Source organism: Salmo salar, chromosome ssa21 (assembly GCF_905237065.1).
Source record: "Salmo salar chromosome ssa21, Ssal_v3.1, whole genome shotgun sequence".
NCBI lineage: Eukaryota > Metazoa > Chordata > Actinopteri > Salmoniformes > Salmonidae > Salmo > Salmo salar.
In genome coordinates, this window is record NC_059462.1 from 58,333,827 (window position 1) to 58,349,728 (window position 15,902).

Consider the following 15,902-nt stretch of genomic DNA (forward strand, 5'->3'; position numbering starts at 1 on the left):
ATGGTTACCAGAGCCAGAGTAGTCCCAACCCCAAGGCAGCTAGCAGGAGAACAACAAGTCCTATGGTTACCAGAGCCAGAGTAGTCCCAACCCCAAGGCAGCTAGCAGGAGAACAACAAGTCCTATGGTTACTGGAGCCAGAGTAGTCCCAACTCCAAGGCAGCTAGCAGGAGAACAACAAGTCCTATGGTTACTGGAGCCAGAGTAGTCCCAACCCCAAGGCAGCTAGCAGGAGAACAACAAGTCCTATGGTTACTGGAGCCAGAGTAGTCCCAACCCCAAGGCAGCTAGCAGGAGAACAACAAGTCCTATGGTTACTGGAGCCAGAGTAGTCCCAACTCCAAGGCAGCTAGCAGGAGAACAACAAGTCCTATGGTTACTGGAGCCAGAGTAGTCCCAACACCAGGGCAGGTAGCAGGAGAACAACAAGTCCTATGGTTACTGGAGCCAGAGTAGTCCCAACCCCACGGCAGCTAGCAGGAGAACAACAAGTCCTATGGTTACCGGAGCCAGAGTAGTCCCAACCCCACGGCAGCTAGCAGGAGAACAACAAGTCCTATGGTTACTGGAGCCAGAGTAGTCCCAACCCCAGGGCAGCTAGCAGGAGAACAACAAGTCCTATGGTTACCGGAGCCAGAGTAGTCCCAACCCCACGGCAGCTAGCAGGAGAACAACAAGTCCTATGGTTACTGGAGCCAGAGTAGTCCCAACCCTAGGGCAGGTAGCAGGAGAACAACAAGTCCTATGGTTACTAGAGCCAGAGTAGTCCCAACCCCACAGTAGCTAGCAGAACAACAAGTCCTATGGTTACCAGAGCCAGAGTAGTCCCAACCCCAAGGCAGCTAGCAGGAGAACAACAAGTCCTATGGTTATTATGTTCAGCAGTTTCCAATTAATTTAGGGATGTCTCTCCTCCACTTTTAGCCAGGAGAGATTGACATGCATATTATTAATATTAGCTCTCTGAATACATCCAAGGGCCAGCCGTGCTGCCCTGTTCTGAGACAATTGCAATTTTCTTAAGTCCTTTTTTGTGGCACCTGACCACACGACTGAACAGTAGTCCAGGTGTGACAAAACTAGGGCCTGTAGGACCTGCCTTGTTGATAGTGTTGTTAAGAAGGTAGAAACTAGGGCCTGTAGGACCTGCCTTGTTGATAGTGTTGTTAAGAAGGTAGAAACTAGGGCCTGTAGGACCTGCCTTGTTGATAGTGTTGTTTAGAAGGTAGAAACTAGGGCCTGTAGGACCTGCCTTGTTGATAGTGTTGTTAAGAAGGTAGAAACTAGGGCCTGTAGGACCTGCCTTGTTGATAGTGTTGTTAAGAAGGTGGAAACTGGGCCTGTAGGACCTGCCTTGTTGATAGTGTTGTTAAGAAGTTAGAAACTAGGGCCTGTAGGACCTGCCTTGTTGATAGTGTTGTTAAGAAGGTAGAAACTAGGGCCTGTAGGACCTGCCTTGTTGATAGTGTTGTTAAGAAGGTAGAAACTAGGGCCTGTAGGACCTGCCTTGTTGATAGTGCTGTTAAGAAGGTAGAAACTAGGGCCTGTAGGACCTGCCTTGTTGATAGTGTTGTTAAGAAGGTAGAAACTAGGGCCTGTAGGACCTGCCTTGTTGATAGTGTTGTTAAGAAGGTAGAAACTAGGGCCTGTAGGACCTGCCTTGTTGATAGTGTTGTTAAGAAGGTAGAAACTAGGGCCTGTAGGACCTGCCTTGTTGATAGTGTTGTTAAGAAGGTTAGAAACTAGGGCCTGTAGGACCTGCCTTGTTGATAGTGTTGTTAAGAAGGTAGAAACTAGGGCCTGTAGGACCTGCCTTGTTGATAGTGTTGTTTAGAAGGTAGAAACTAGGGCCTGTAGGACCTGCCTTGTTGATAGTGTTGTTAAGAAGGTAGAGCAGTGCTTTATTATGGACAGACTTCTCCCCATCTTAGCTACTGTTGTATCAATATGTTTTGACCATGACAGTTTACAATCCAGGGTTACTCCAAGCAGTTTAGTCTCCTCAACTTGCTGAATTTCCACATTATTCATTACAAGATTTAGTTGAGGTTTTGTGAATGTTTTGTTCCAAATATGGTCTAGGAAAAGCCCCCCTGATGTTTCAGAACCGTGGACAGCGACCTCTATCGACGCAGGAGAAAGCGTATTTGTTATAAAATAATATTTTTATTAGTGTTGCACCGTTGTTCTTATGAAATATAACCATAAATCACTTCGGTAGCACACGGCTTAGTGATGGACTATTCCCTGCTTCCACAATGGATCAGTCCACTCAGACAGGAGCCAATCAGACAGCTGTCTTGTACACCATGAAATGATGATTCTTTTTTGCTACTGCTCAACTAAAGAAATCTAGGTAGAGCAGCAGGCGGGTCTAGGATACTGTAGAGTAGCAGGCGGGTCTAGGATACTGCAGAGCAACAGGCGGGTCTAGGATACTGCAGAGCAACAGGCGGGTCTAGGATACTGCAGAGCAACAGGCGGGTCTAGGATACTGCAGAGCAGCAGGCGGGTCTAGGATACTGCAGAGCAGCAGGCGGGTCTAGGATACTGTAGAGCAGCAGGCGGGTCTAGGATACTGTAGAGCAGCAGGCGGGTCTAGGATACTGTTAGAGCAGCAGGCGGGTCTAGGATACTGTAGAGCAGCAGGCGGGTCTAGGATACTGTAGAGCAACAGGCGGGTCTAGGATACTGTAGAGCAACAGGCGGGTCTAGGATACTGTAGAGCAACAGGCGGGTCTAGGATACTGTAGAGCAACAGGCGGGTCTAGGATACTGTAGAGCAACAGGCGGGTCTAGGATACTGTAGAGCAACAGGCGCGTCTAGGATACTGTAGAGCAGCAGGCGGGTCTAGGATACTGTTAGAGCACTCAGGCGGGTCTAGGATACTGTAGAGCAGCAGGCGGGTCTAGGATACTGTAGAGCAGCAGGCGGGTCTAGGATACTGTTAGAGCAGCAGGCGGGTCTAGGATACTGTAGAGCAGCAGGCGGGTCTAGGATACTGTTAGAGCAGCAGGCGGGTCTAGGATACTGTAGAGCAGCAGGCGGGTCTAGGATACTGTAGAGCAGCAGGCGGGTCTAGGATACTGTAGAGCAGCAAGCGGGTCTAGGATACTGTAGAGCGCAGGCGGGTCTAGGATACTGTTAGAGCAGCAGGCGGGTCTAGGATACTGTTAGAAGCAGCAGGCGGGTCTAGGATACCGTTAGAGCAGCAGCTGGGTCTAGGATACTGTTAGAGCAGCAGGCGGGTCTAGGATACTGTTAGAGCAGCAGGCGGGTCTAGGATACTGTTAGAGCAGCAGGCGGGTCTAGGATACTGTTAGAGCAGCAGGCGGGTCTAGGATACTGTTAGAGCAGCAGGCGGGTCTAGGATACTGTTAGAGCAGCAGGCGGGTCTAGGATACTGTTAGAGCAGCAGGCGGGTCTAGGATACTGTTAGAGCAGCAGGCGGGTCTAGGATACTGTTAGAGCAGCAGGCGGGTCTAGGATACTGTTAGAGCAGCAGGCGGGTCTAGGATACTGTTAGAGCAGCAGGCGGGTCTAGGATACTGTTAGAGCAGCAGGCGGGTCTAGGATACTGTTAGAGCAGCAGGCGGGTCTAGGATACTGTTAGAGCAGCGGCGGGTCTAGGATACTGTTAGAGCAGCAGGCGGGTCTAGGATACTGTTAGAGCAGCAGGCGGGTCTAGGATACTGTAGAGCAGCAGGCGGGTCTAGGATACTGTAGAGCAGCAGGCGGGTCTAGGATACTGTAGAGCAGCAGGCGGGTCTAGGATACTGTAGAGCAGCAGGCGGGTCTAGGATACTGTAGAGCAGCAGGTGGGTCTAGGATACTGTACTGTAGGCTAAACTTACCTGTCGGGCATTGCAGTATCTGGTCCCAAAGTCATGGAAGCGGGGGAACAGGGAGGGCTTGACAGCCAAGATCTGACTGTAGAGCTCTGAGGGTCTGGACATGGCAGGAGTCCCCGATAGCAGGATCACACGCTTAGCTACCTGAGGTTGAGAACATAGTGTTGTCATCAGTTTCTACTAACTAAATCACACATGCTTAGCTACCTGAGGTTGAGGACATGGTAGAAACTGTTGACAACACCATCTAACTAATCAGTCTTAGCTACCTGAGGACAAGAGATCAAATGAAAACTTCACTAATTACCTTTGTTAAATTGTTATATAGAATATATAAATTGTAGCCTAAATCCCAAGGATCCTAAGAGTAAAGAGAATCATCCGTACCTTGAGCAGCGGCAAAGCAGCCTTAAAGCGGGCAGTCTTCATGTTCTTCAGAAAGTGGGACTCGTCCATTATGAGGACATTAAAGGGTTTAGCGGCCTGCTGCTTGTCCATCCTGCTCAGTAGATCATAGCTGGTGATGTTAACCAGACCACCTCTAAGGTTGTCTTTCCCCTTGACAATCACATTGATACTGTCTGGCTGCACAGAGGGCAGCCACTGCCTGAAGGCCTGGAGAGGAGGGGAGATGAGAGCGCTGTGAACAACGGCATACTGAGCAAACTGTCACTGGACGCTGGGCAAACTGTCAAAACAAAACACAGTCCAGTTAACCCATAACCCATAGGACGCGGCGACCCAGAGGACGCGGAGACCCATAGGACGCGGAGACCCATAGGACGCGGAGACCCATAGCGTCCATAAGACGCGGTGAACCATAGGACGCGGCGACCCATAGGACGCGGCGACCCATAGGACGCGGCGACCCATAGGACGCGGAGACCCATAGGACGCGGCGACCCATAGGACACGGAGACCCATAGGACACGGAGAGAGAGATCCATAGTACACAGAGACGGAGACCCATAGGACACGGAGACGGAGACCCATAGGACGCGGAGACCCATAGGAAGCGGCGACCCATAGGACGCGGCGACCATAGGACGCGGCGACCCATAGGACGCGGCGACCCATAGGACGCGGCGACCCATAGGACGCGGCGACCCATAGGACGCGGAGACCCATAGGACGCGGAGACCCATAGGACGCGGCGACCCATAGGACGCGGCGACCCATAGGACGCGGCGACCCATAGGACGCCGGGGCGACCCATAGGACGCCGCGACCCATAGGACGCGGCGACCCATAGGACGCGGGCGACCCATAGGACGCGGCGACCCATAGGACGCGGCGACCCATAGGACGCCGGAGACTCATAGGACACGGACACAGCGACCCATAGGACGCGGAGACCCATAGGACATGGACACAGCGACCCATGGGACGCGGGAGACCCATAGGGACGCGGAGACTCATAGGACACGGTGACCCATAGGACTCATAGGACGCGAGCGACCCATAGGACGCGGAGACCCATAGGACGCGGAGACTCATAGGACGCGGAGATCCATAGGACGTGGAGACCCATAGGACGCGCGACCCATAGGACGCGGAGACCCATAGGACGCGGTGACCCATAGGACGCATAGGACGCGGAGACGGAGACCCATAGGACACGGAGACCCATAGGACCCATAGGACGCGGTGACCCATAGGACCCATAGGACGCAGCGACCCATAGGACGCGGAGACCCATAGGACGCGGAGACCCATAGGACACGGACACAGTGAACCATAGGACGCGGCGACCCATAGGACGCGGAGACCCATAGGACGCGGAGACCCATAGGACGCGGAGACCCATAGGACACGGAGACCCATAGGACGCGGAGACCCATAGGACGCGGAGACCCATAGGACGCGGAGACCCATAGGACACGGACGCGGAGACCCATAGGACGCGGAGACCCATAGGACGCGGAGACCCATAGGACGCGGAGACCCATAGGACGCGGAGACCCATAGGACACGGACACAGCGACCCATAGGACGCGGCGACCCATAGGACGCGGCGACCCATAGGACGCGGCGACCCATAGGACGCGGCGACCCATAGGACGCGGCGACCCATAGGACGCGGCGACCCATAGGACGCGGAGACTCATAGGACACGGACACAGCGACCCATAGGACGCGGAGACCCATAGGACATGGACACAGCGACCCATAGGACGCGGAGACCCATAGGACGCGGAGACTCATAGGACACGGTGACCCATAGGACTCATAGGACGCGGCGACCCATAGGACGCGGAGACCCATAGGACGCGGAGACTCATAGGACGCGGAGATCCATAGGACGTGGAGACCCATAGGACGCGGCGACCCATAGGACGCGGAGACCCATAGGACGCGGTGACCCATAGGACGCATAGGACGCGGAGACGGAGACCCATAGGACACGGAGACCCATAGGACCCATAGGACGCGGTGACCCATAGGACCCATAGGACGCAGCGACCCATAGGACGCGGAGACCCATAGGACGCGGAGACCCATAGGATGCGGACACAGCGACTCATAGGACGCGGAGACCCATAGGACGCGGAGACCCATAGGACACGGAGACGGAGACCCATAGGACGCGGAGACCCATAGGATGCGGTGACCCATAGGACACGGACACAGCGACCCATAGGACGCGGTGACCCATAGGACGCGGAGACCCATAGGACGCGGAGACCCATAGGACGCGGCGACCCATAGGACGCGGCGACCCACAGGACGTGGAGACCCACAGGACGTGGAGACCCACAGGACGTGGAGACCCACAGGATGCGGTGACCCATAGCACGCGGCGACCCATAGCACGCGGCGACCCATAGGACGCGGAGACCCATAGGACGCGGAGACCCATAGGACACGGAGACGGAGACCCATAGGACACGGAGACCCATAGGACACGGAGACCCATAGGACACGGAGACCCATAGGACACGGAGACGGAGAACCATAGGACGCGGAGACCCACAGGACGCGGCGACCCATAGCATACGGCGACCCATAGCATGCGGCGACCCATAGCACGCGGCGACCCATAGGACGCGGCGACCCATAGGACGCGGAGACCAATAGGACACGGAGACCCATAGGACAAGGAGACGGAGACCCATAGGACGCGGAGACCCATAGGACGCGGAGACCCATAGGGTCCATAGGACGCGGCGACCCATAGGACGCGGCGACCCATAGGACGCGGCGACCCATAGGACGCGGCGACCCATAGGACGCGGAGACCCATAGGACGCGGAGACCCATAGGACGCGGAGACCCATAGGACACGGACACAGCGACCCATAGGACGCGGGAGACCCATAGGACACGGACACAGCGACCCATAGGACACGGAGACCCATAGGACACGGAGACGGAGACCCATAGTACACGGAGACGGAGACCCATAGGACGCGGGCGACCCATAGGACGCGGCGACCCATAGGACGCGGCGACCCATAGGACGCGGCGACCCATAGGACGCGGCGACCCATAGGACGCGGAGACCCATAGGACGCCGGAGACCCATAGGATGCCGGAGACCCATAGGACGCCGGAGACCCATAGGACGGCGGAGACCCATAGCGTCCATAAGACGCGGGGAACCATAGGACGCGGAGACCCATAGGACGCGGTGACCCATAGGACACGGTGACCCATAGGACGCAAACAGAGCGACCCATAGGACGCGGAGACCCATAGGACACGGACACAGCGACCCATAGGACGCGGCGACCCATAGGACGCGGCGACCCATAGGACGCGGAGACCCATAGGACGCGGAGACCCATAGGACGCGGCGACCCATAGGACGCGGAGACCCATAGGACGCGGAGACCCATAGGACGCGGAGACCCATAGGAAGCGGCGACCCACAGGACACAGAGACCCACAGGACACAGAGACCCATAGGACAGAGACGGAGACCCATAGGACACAGAGACGGAGACCCATAGGACACGGAGACCCATAGGACACGGAGACCCATAGGACACGGAGACCCATAGGACACGGAGACCCATAGGACACGGAGACCCATAGGACACGGTGACCCATAGGACACGGAGACCAATAGGAAACGGTGACCAATAGGACACGGAGACCCATAGGACGCGGAGACCCATAGGACGCGGAGACCCATAGGACACGGAGACGGAGACCCATAGGACACGGCGACCCATAGCACGCGGCGACCCATAGGACGCGGAGACCCATAGGACGCGGAGACCCATAGGACACGGAGACGGAGACCCATAGGACACGGAGACCCATTGGACGCGGAGACCCATAGGACGCGGAGACCCACAGGACGCGGCGACCCACAGGACGCGGCGACCCATAGCACGCGGAGACCCATAGGACACGGAGACGGAGAACCATAGGACACGGAGACCCATAGGACACGGAGACCCATAGGACGCGGAGACCCATAGGACGCGGAGACCCATAGGACGCGGAGACCCATAGGACGCGGAGACCCATAGGACGCGGAGACCCATAGGACACAGACGGAGACCCATAGGACACAGACGGAGACCCATAGGACGCGGAGACCCATAGGACGCGGAGACCCATAGGACGCGGAGACCCATAGGACGCGGAGACCCATAGGACGCGGTGACCCATAGGACGCGGAGACCCATAGGACGCGGAGACCCATAGGACGCGGAGACCCATAGGACGCGGTGACCCATAGGAGGCGGACGCGGCGACCCATAGAACGCGGACGCGGCGACCCATAGGACGCGGCGACCCATAGGTCGCCGCGCGACCATAGGACGCGGGCGACCCATAGGACGCGGCGACCCATAGGACGCGGGCGACCCATAGGACGCGGAGACCCATAGGACGCGGTGACCCATAGGACGCGGCGACCCATAGGACGCGGCGACCCACAGGACGCGGAGACCCACAGGACGCGGAGACCCACAGGACGCGGAGACCCACAGGACGCGGCGACCCATAGCACGCGGCGACCCACAGCACGCGGCGACCCATAGGACGCGGCGACCCATAGGACGCGGAGACCCATAGGACGCGGAGACCCATAGGACGCGGAGACCCATAGGACACAGAGACGGAGACCCATAGGACGCGGGAGACCCATAGGACGCGGAGACCCATAGGACGCGGAGACCCATAGGACGCGGAGACCCATAGGACGCGGAGACCCATAGGACGCGGCGACCCATAGGACGCGGAGACCCATAGGACGCGGAGACCCATAGGACCCATAGGACACGGTGACTCATAGGACGCGGTGACTCATAGGACGCGGCGGCCCATAGGACGCGGAGACCCATAGGACACGGACGCGGCGACCCATAGGACGCGGAGACCCATAGGACGCGGAGACCCATAGGACGCGGAGACCCATAGGACGCGGCGACCCACAGCACGCGGCGACCCACAGCACGCGGCGACCCATAGGACGCGGAGACCCATAGGACGCGGAGACCCATAGGATGCGGAGACCCATAGGACGCGGCGACCCATAGGACGCGGAGACCCATAGGACGCGGAGACCCATAGGACCCATAGGACACGGTGACTCATAGGACGCGGTGACTCATAGGACGCGGCGGCCCATAGGACGCGGAGACCCATAGGACGCGGAGACCCATAGGACACGGACGCGGCGACCCATAGGACGCGGAGACCCATAGGACGCGGAGACCCATAGGACGCGGAGACCAATAGGACGCGGAGACCCATAGGACGCGGAGACCCACAGGACGCGGAGACCCATAGGACCCATAGGACGCGGCGACCCATAGGACGCGGAGACGGAGACCCATAGGACACGGAGACGGAGACCCATAGGACACAGAGACCCATAGGACCCATAGGACGCGGTGACCCATAGGACCAATAGGACGCGGCGACCCATAGGACGCGGAGACCCACAGGACGCGGAGACCCATAGGACCCATAGGACGCGGCGACCCATAGGACGCGGAGACGGAGACCCATAGGACACGGAGACGGAGACCCATAGGACACAGAGACCCATAGGACCCATAGGACGCGGTGACCCATAGGACCAATAGGACGCGGCGACCCATAGGACGCGGAGACCCATAGGACGCGGAGACCCATAGGACGAGGACACAGCGACCCATAGGACGCGGACACAGCGACCCATAGGACGCGGAGACCCATAGGACACGGAGACGGAGATCCATAGGACACGGAGACGGAGAACCATAGGACGCGGTGACCCATAGGACGCGGGAGACCCATAGGGACGCAAAGACCCATAGGACGCGGAGACCCATAGGACGCGGTGACCCATAGGACGCGGTGACCCATAGGACACAGACACAGCGACCCATAGGACGCGGCGACCCATAGGACGCGGCGACCCATAGGACGCGGAGACCCATAGGACGCGGAGACCCATAGGACGCGGAGACCCATAGGACGCGGCGACCCATAGGACGCTGCGACCCATTGGACGCGGCGACCCATTGGACGCGGCGACCCATTGGACGCGGCGACCCATAGGACGCGGCGACCCATAGGACACGGAGACGGAGACCCATAGGACACGGAGACGGAGACCCATAGGACACGGAGACCGATAGGACACGGAGACGGATAGGACACGGAGACCGAGACGGATAGGACACGGAGACCGAGACCGATAGGACACGGAGACCGAGACCGATAGGACACGGAGACCGAGACCGATAGGACACGGAGACCGATAGGACACGGAGACCGATAGGACACGGAGACCGATAGGACACGGAGACCGATAGGACACGGAGACCGATAGGACACGGAGACCGATAGGACACGGAGACCGATAGGACACGGAGACCGATAGGACACGGAGACCCATAGGACACGGAGACCCAGGAGACCGATAGGACACGGAGACCGATAGGACACGGAGACCGATAGGACACGGAGACCGATAGGACACGGAGACCGATAGGACACGGAGACCCATAGGACACGGAGACCCATAGGACACGGAGACCCATAGGACACGGAGATCCATAGGACACGGAGACCCATAGGACACGGTGACCCATAGGACACGGTGACCCATAGGACACGGTGACCCATAGGACACGGAGACAAATAGAACACGGAGACCCATAGGACACGGAGACCCATAGGACGCGGTGACCCATAGGACGCGGTGACCCATAGGACGCGGTGACCCATAGGACGCGGTGACCCATAGGACGCGGAGACCCATAGGACGCGGAGACCCATAGGACGCGGAGACCCATAGGACGCGGAGACCCATAGGACGCGGAGACCCATAGGACGCGGAGACCCATAGGACACGGAGACCCATAGGACACGGAGAGCCATAGGACACGGAGAGCCATAGGACGCGGAGAGCCATAGGACGCGGAGACCCATAGGACGCGGAGACCCATAGGACGCGGAGACCCATAGGACGCGGAGACCCATAGGACGCGGGAGACCCATAGGGACGCGGACACAGTGAACCATAGGACGCGGCGACCCATAGGACGCGGAGACCCATAGGACGCGGAGACCCATAGGACGCGGAGACCCATAGGACACGGAGACCCATAGGACACGGAGACCCATAGGACACGGAGACCCATAGGACACGGAGAGCCATAGGACGCGGAGACCCATAGGACACGGACGCGGAGACCCATAGGACGCGGAGACCCATAGGACGCGGAGACCCATAGGACACGGACGCGGAGACCCATAGGACGCGGAGACCCATAGGACGCGGAGACCCATAGGACGCGGAGACCCATAGGACACGGAGACCCATAGGGACGCGGAGACCCATAGGACGCGGAGACCCATAGGACGCGGAGACCCACAGGACGCGGAGACCCATAGGACCCATAGGACGCGGGAGACGGAGACCCATAGGACACGGAGACGGAGACCCATAGGACACAGAGACCCATAGGACCCATAGGACGCGGTGACCCATAGGACCCATAGGACGCGGCGACCCATAGGACGCGGAGACCCATAGGACGAGGACACAGCGACCCATAGGACGCGGACACAGCGACCCATAGGACGCGGAGACCCATAGGACACGGAGACGGAGACCCATAGGACACGGAGACGGAGAACCATAGGACGCGGTGACCCATAGGACGCGGTGACCCATAGGACGCGGAGACCCATAGGACGCGGTGACCCATAGGACACGGACACAGCGACCCATAGGACACGGAGACCCATAGGACACGGAGACCCATAGGACACGGAGACCCATAGGACACGGAGACCCATAGGACACGGAGACCCATAGGACACGGTGACCCATAGGACACGGTGACCCATAGGACACGGTGACCCATAGGACACGGAGACCCATAGGACACGGAGACCCATAGGACGCGGAGACCCATAGGACGCGGTGACCCATAGGACGCAGTGACCCATAGGACGAGTGACCCATAGGACGCAGTGACCCATAGGACGCGGTGACCCATAGGACGCGGAGACCCATAGGACGCGGAGACCCATAGGGACGCGGAGACCCATAGGACGCGGGAGACCCATAGGACGCGGAGACCCATAGGACGTGGAGACCCATAGGACGCGGAGACCCATAGGACGCGGAGACCCATAGGACACGGAGAGCCATAGGACACGGAGAGCCATAGGACACGGAGAGCCATAGGACACGGAGAGCCATAGGACGCAGTGACCCATAGGACGCGGAGACCCATAGGACGCGGAGACCCATAGGGACGCGGAGACCCATAGGGACGCGGAGACCCATGGACGCGGAGAACCATAGGACGCGGACACAGTGAACCATAGGACGCGGCGACCCATAGGACGCGGACACAGTGAACCATAGGACGCGGAGACCCATAGGACGCGGGAGACCCATAGGACGCGGAGACCCATAGGACGCGGAGACCCATAGGACGCGGAGACCCATAGGACACGGAGACCCATAGGACACGGAGAGCCATAGGACACGGAGAGCCATAGGACACGGAGAGCCATAGGACACGGAGAGCCATAGGACGCAGTGACCCATAGGACGCGGAGACCCATAGGACGCGGGAGACCCATAGGACGCGGAGACCCATAGGGACGCGGGAGACCCATAGGACGCGGAGACCCATAGGGACGTGGACACAGTGAACCATAGGACGCGGCGACCCATAGGACGCGGAGACCCATAGGACGCGGAGACCCATAGGACGCGGAGACCCATAGGACACGGAGACCCATAGGACACGGAGACCCATAGGACGCGGAGAGCCATAGGACGCGGAGACCCATAGGACGCGGAGACCCATAGGACACGGACGCGGAGACCCATAGGACGCGGAGACCCATAGGACGCGGAGACCCATAGGACGCGGAGACCCATAGGATGCGGAGACCCACAGGACGCGGAGACCCATAGGACCCATAGGACGCGGAGACGGAGACCCATAGGACACGGAGACGGAGACCCATAGGACACAGAGACCCATAGGACCCATAGGACGCGGTGACCCATAGGACCCATAGGACGCGGCGACCCATAGGGACGCGGAGACCCATAGGACGAGGACACAGCGACCCATAGGACGCGGACACAGCGACCCATAGGACGCGGAGACCCATAGGACACGGAGACGGAGACCCATAGGACACGGAGACGGAGAACCATAGGACGCGGTGACCCATAGGACGCGGTGACCCAAAGGACGCGGAGACCCATAGGACGCGGTGACCCATAGGACACGGACACAGCGACCCATAGGACGCGGCGACCCATAGGACGCGGCGACCCATAGGACGCGGAGACCCATAGGAAGCGGAGACCCATAGGACGCGGAGACCCATAGGACACGGAGAGCCATAGGACACGGAGACCCATAGGACACGGAGACCCATAGGACGCGGTGACCCATAGGACGCGGAGACCCATAGGACGCGGACACAGTGAACCATAGGACGCGGCGACCCATAGGACGCGGGGCGACCCATAGGACGCGGAGACCCATAGGACGCGGAGACCCATAGGACGAGGACACAGCGACCCATAGGACGCGGAGACCCATAGGACGCGGAGACCCATAGGACGCGGAGACCCATAGGACGCGGTGACCCATAGGACGCGGCGACCCATAGGACGCGGCGACCCACAGGACGCGGAGACCCACAGGACGCGGAGACCCACAGGACGCGGAGACCCACAGGACGCGGAGACCCACAGGACGCGGCGACCCAGCACGCGGCGACCCACAGCACGCGGCGACCCATAGGACGCGGCGACCCATAGGACGCGGAGACTCATAGGACGCGGAGACCCATAGGACGCGGAGACCCATAGGACACAGAGACGGAGACCCATAGGACGCGGAGACCCATAGGACGCGGAGACCCATAGGACGCGGAGACCCATAGGACGCGGAGACCCATAGGACGCGGAGACCCATAGGACGCGGCGACCCATAGGACGCGGAGACCCATAGGACGCGGAGACCCATAGGACCCATAGGACACGGTGACTCATAGGACGCGGTGACTCATAGGACGCGCGGCCCATAGGACGCGGAGACCCATAGGACACGGACGCGGCGACCCATAGGACGCGGAGACCCATAGGACGCGGAGACCCATAGGGACGCGGAGACCCATAGGACGCGCGACCCACAGCACGCGGCGACCCACAGCACGCGGCGACCCACAGCACGCGCGACCCACAGCACGCGGAGACCCATAGGATGCGGAGACCCATAGGACGCGGCGACCCATAGGACGCGGAGACCCATAGGACGCGGAGACCCATAGGACCCATAGGACACGGTGACTCATAGGGACGCGGTGACTCATAGGACGCGGCGGCCCATAGGACGCGGAGACCCATAGGGACGCGGAGACCCATAGGACACGGACGCGGCGACCCATAGGACGCGGAGACCCATAGGACGCGGAGACCCATAGGACGCGGAGACCAATAGGACGCGGAGACCCATAGGACGCGGAGACCCACAGGACGCGGAGACCCATAGGACCCATAGGACGCGGCGACCCATAGGACGCGGAGACGGAGACCCATAGGACACGGAGACGGAGACCCATAGGACACAGAGACCCATAGGACCCATAGGACGCGGTGACCCATAGGACCAATAGGACGCGGCGACCCATAGGACGCGGAGACCCACAGGACGCGGAGACCCATAGGACCCATAGGACGCGGCGACCCATAGGACGCGGAGACGGAGACCCATAGGACACGGAGACCCATAGGACACAGAGACCCATAGGACCCATAGGACGCGGTGACCCATAGGACCAATAGGACGCGGCGACCCATAGGACGCGGAGACCCATAGGACGCGGAGACCCATAGGACGAGGACACAGCGACCCATAGGACGCATACACAGCGACCCATAGGACGCGGAGACCCATAGGACACGGAGACGGAGATCCATAGGACACGGAGACGGAGAACCATAGGACGCGGTGACCCATAGGACGCGGAGACCCATAGGACGCAAAGACCCATAGGACGCGGAGACCCATAGGACGCGGTGACCCATAGGACGCGGTGACCCATAGGACACAGACACAGCGACCCATAGGACGCGGCGACCCATAGGACGCGGCGACCCATAGGACGCGGCGACCCATAGGACGCGGAGACCCATAGGACGCGGAGACCCATAGGACGCGGAGACCCATAGGACGCGGCGACCCATAGGACGCTGCGACCCATTGGACGCGGCGACCCATTGGACGCGGCGACCCATTGGACGCGGCGACCCATTGGACGCGGCGACCCATTGGACGCGGCGACCCATAGGACGCGGCGACCCATAGGACACGGAGACGGAGACCCATAGGACACGGAGACGGAGACCCATAGGACACGGAGACCGATAGGACACGGAGACGGATAGGACACGGAGACCGAGACGGATAGGACACGGAGACCGAGACGGATAGGACACGGAGACCGAGACCGATAGGACACGGAGACCGAGACCGATAGGACACGGAGACCGAGACCGAAGAGACACGGAGACCGATAGGACACGGAGACCGATAGGACACGGAGACCGATAG

At 59.7% G+C, this 15,902-nt stretch overlaps 1 pseudogene; it reads right to left on the reverse strand.

The window, feature by feature from the left end:
• Positions 1-322: 322 nt before the first annotated feature.
• The window catches only part of LOC123729545 (SWI/SNF-related matrix-associated actin-dependent regulator of chromatin subfamily A-like protein 1), a 72,432-nt pseudogene continuing 56,852 nt past the window's right edge, over positions 323-15,902 (reverse strand).